Here is a 4,169-nt window from a genome sequence, read left to right as displayed (position 1 = left end):
CTGCTCTCTGCTCTCCGAGGCAGTGACGCAAACTGGCTGGGCAGTTACTTCTCCTCCCTCTCGCCTCACCCCCCTCTCCGGTTCCTCCTCCCTTTCCCTCCCCTCCCGGTCCTCCCCTCCTCCTCTCAGTGTCTCCCTCCCTCCCTCCTTTCCCCTCTTGTTATTAAGGAGAACAGCAGCTGGCCCGACCAAACTTCAAACGCGGTCCCCCGCCCCCCGGCCCCCTCTCCTTAGCTCTCCGAGGCCCTCTCCCTCTATGCAGCCCCGCAAGCCAGGGGCCTCGGAGAGGGGAACCCACAAAAAAAAAAACCCCACCGATTCCTACTTATTTCCTCTAATTGCGCACATTCTGTAGGTGCATCCTGCCAAAATACGACCCTCCGACTCTGGCTACTTCAAAACTGATCCTAATACTACCGCCCATGTATTTTAAGATCCAGGAATGACGGGTGGATTACTTGAAGATGAGGTGGGCTCAGACAACTGAGAAATAGATCCCTTACGTGAGAAAGAGGGAGGGCGATCTGAGAAAACAGCAACTTCGCATACCCAGAGAAAAAGGTTATGTCCCTGAAATTTATGTTCCTGATCATGTTGCTGTTTCCAAAACCCGATTAAAGGGACCAGAACTTCGGCGCCCACTCCAACCCCCGCCCCCGCCCCCCCGCAGATGTGTTGGGGGGGAGGGGTGAGTGTCCGGAGGGAGGGGGCGCTTCTCCGACGTGATAGAATGTGACCCAGGAGCAGAAACCATCCCGTTCTTGGGGCGCCGCAGGCGCCACTGGGAGACGCGGGGAGGCGCCCCGAGCCGCCGCAGGCCGGGGGCAGGGCTACCAGCGGTTCCGCCGCGGCCAGCGGCCACGCAGGAAAAACCCGCTTCCTCGCCCTGCCTCTGCTGACAAGCCGCCCGAGGTGCCTGCGCGGAGCGTGGCCACACTGATACAGCTTTCTAGGAAATAGCCCGGGAGGAGGAGGGGAGAGGGGCGAAAGAGGGGTAGGTTTGGCTCCCCCTCTCTCCCCGGGCGCCAACGACACCACCCCTTCCTTTCCTCCGAGGCCCAAGAGTTCCACCCCGGGTCCCTCGCCTGCACCCTCGCGGACCCTCCGGGTTCACGCGTCGCTCGCAGCCAGGGCTTTCCCCCCGCGAGCGGAACTACGGTGGAGACGCAGCCAGTGCGGTCGGCTCTGACACGTGCTCCAATGCATCCTCGGGTCAAAGCCGCTTTTAGAGGGGATCTGATGGCGTTTCCTCACCTCCTTCCTCCCGCCACCCCCCACCCTGCCCGTCTGTGCTATTTCACTCCGGGAAGAAAGGGAGTGGGCCCAGGGCCCGCGGCGCGCTGGCGGAGCTGGCACGTGCGCCGAGCGCGGCGTGGGTAGGGTCTCTGGAGAGACACCGAGGTTGGCCCAGGACCTCCCTCGCGGAGAAAGGGGGCCCGAACCGGGGCGCGAGGGCGAGCGGGGGGAGGCGGGGGGCTGGGTAAGCTGTGAGCTCTGTTCCCTGAAAGGAGGGGGAGGTGGAATAAAGAGGGCGGACAGCGCATAAACCAGAGGTGCGAGCGATTAACCCTGGCCCCGGGGCCAGCCCCTTTCCACGAGGGTGGGGCGGAAGGGGTGGGTGGGTGGGTGGAAGGGGGATATCGCTTTAAAAGGGTGAGTAAGAGTTTGGGGCGCCGTCTCCCCTCCCTCTATTTGCATAGCCAATAGCTCTGGGTCTCCTGCTACTGCGCGCTGATTGTTACCGGGCAGATTACTTTTTTTTTTTTTTTTTTTTTTTTTTTTTAGTAGGACGCGTTCCCCGCTACATCAAAAGGAAGCCAAGGAAGGGAGGGCGGAGGGAGAGCGGGGACTGGGGCGGGCGAGGGCTGGGGAGAGGCCGGGGCGCGGGCGACCTTATCAATAGCCTCGGGAATTAGTATCCAATCGACTGTACGTAAAGAAAGGGGAGGGAAGGGGCGGGCGAGGAGAATGTCTAATTGCGGTGGAAGCCATTAGCTTTCTGGAAGAAAAAAAGCTCGCTGAAAAACCCAAGTTGCAAACTCAAAATGAAACAGTCCCGCGCGGCGGATGACAGTCGGGGCCGAGTACGGTGTTCCTCGGAAGACAGCGGGTGCCTAACAATCACCTCTTGATTTCAGTCAACGTGGACTTCCCGACTCAGGCCTTGAGTCACTCCGGATAAATAAGTGAACTTAACATTTTAAAACCCCATAAAGGACTTACTCAAACTTCAGCTCAGCCACCTTTGAGCGGATCAAAGAAAGCTGTAGGGGTAGGGGGTGGGGGGCAGTGTGGGCGAGAGAGGTATTTTTAAAGTATAAATCTGCCCCGACAGGCAAGGACAGAAGCCGGCGAGGGCTCCCAGCCTCTTGACATCACTTGGTAACTAACCCAGCACGGCCTTTTCTCCACCTCCCTGCAGGGAAAGCATCCCGAGCCCTGGGTCCCCTGAAGAGGGGCAGCTGGGGGCGGGGAAGAGGCGGGTGGTCGTCCTCCGGGCCTCGCCCACCCTGGGGAGAAAACCTGGGTGGTGAGGCCTCAAGTCTCGGGAGCGGCGAGCCGAGGGGCCCCCTCTCCCCTTCCCTCCCCCTAACCCCAAACCCGTCTGGCTTTACGGAGAAATTCCGGCGGGGAGCGGGGCCGGGGGGCGGGGGACAGACGGCTGTGAAGAGGAGGGGCGCGGGCGGATGCCCCTCTCCCCGCCGCCCTCTCCGTCCACCCAGACCCGCGGGTGCGGGCGCTCCCCGCGTGGCAGGCTCGCCCCTTCAAGTTCCCCATTGACTTCCCCTTCCGATTACGGACTGTTCCCGAACAGCAACCTCGCAGCGAATCCGTCCCCCAGTGGTTCAGGCTCCAAGGCTCGGGGTGGGGCGTGCGAGGGTGCGGAGGTTGGCAGGAATGTCTCCGCGAGGCTTGGACTGGAAACTGAGTTTTCCCTTTTGGTCGCCACTCCGACCATGTGTTAAAACTTTAATTTTGCTTGCTAAAAAGCACTCCTCCTCGCACGCGGGAAAAGGCACGTTGCCTTCTGGACAAACCTGCGCATTTTCTTTTGCGTGTAGCCTTAGGTTTAGAGAAAAAAAACAAACGTCTGTGCTCCGGCTTTTAAGTCAAAACTGGTCACTGTAGGGAAAAAAACCAAAACAAAATATTGGCTCTTCCTTATTCCTTTTAAACCCCTCAAGGGGGGAAAAAAAACACCTCCTTCCCTTTGTAGGATCAATGATAACCTTTAGCGAACGTCAGTTTTACTGGACTTTTATTCCCTCCCTGGCCGGCTCACCACCCCTCGCGTTGTGGAGTTTCGGTTGGAAAGTGTACAAACCCCTGTAGGTGCAGGGTGTTTATAGGCACATTTCTGCAGGAACCTGCAACGCTAAGCACACTTACGCCCCAGCTCACCTGGCGGATGCCGCCCAGCCAGGTGATCCCGCTGTCGGCTGCAAGCTTCGTCCTCCTAGGGGCGCTCTGGCGGGGTGGGGGGAGGGGAGTGAGTTCGGGCTCAGGCGCCCCCGCCACCCCTAACTCCCCCCCCAGAGCAGAGCGGTGTATTTCTCCATTTAGGGATGGACGGGCAGTCAAAACCGAAAACCCGACGGTCGCTTGAAAGTAGATGGCCAAGGGTCCGAGTCTCGGCTCTAGGAGGCCGGAGTACCAGGAAGGAAGCCGAGGAGGTGCAGAAGGAGGGGACGGGAGGGAGTGGGAAGGGAGTGGAAGCAAATTAGAAAAATGTGCGAAAGGAAGAGGGACAGGTCGGGAACTGGAGCTCGAGGAGACAGAAGGTGGGTGGGGACGAGCCGCCGGGTGGCTCCCCGCGCCAGGCACTGGGACCCAGGTGTGAGAGCGCTTCCGGGACCCCGCACGGCCGCCCCTCGGCCCGTGGCAGCCCCGGGGCGCCCAGACCCTGCGGGGATAGACACGGGCCGGCCTGCGCTCTCCAGCCGCCCTCCCTGGGTCCGAGCTTGAACCCGGGCTGCGTGCCTCGGGCGGCAGATGCGACAGGCGTGGGTCAGAAACGCCTGCCGTCCGTTCGCCCCCCTCGCATCTTCCTCCCCTCCCTTGAAAAAAAAATAAAAAGTAAAGAGACCCGAAATTTCCCCCTCTTCCTGTCTGATTCAGCTGCCTCACGCGGCCGAAAATAGCCCTGGAAGTGTCTTCGGTTTATAAAA

Source organism: Grampus griseus (genome assembly GCF_964374135.1).
Source record: "Grampus griseus genome assembly, chromosome: 11".
NCBI lineage: Eukaryota > Metazoa > Chordata > Mammalia > Artiodactyla > Delphinidae > Grampus > Grampus griseus.
This window is presented reverse-complemented; position numbering follows the sequence as displayed.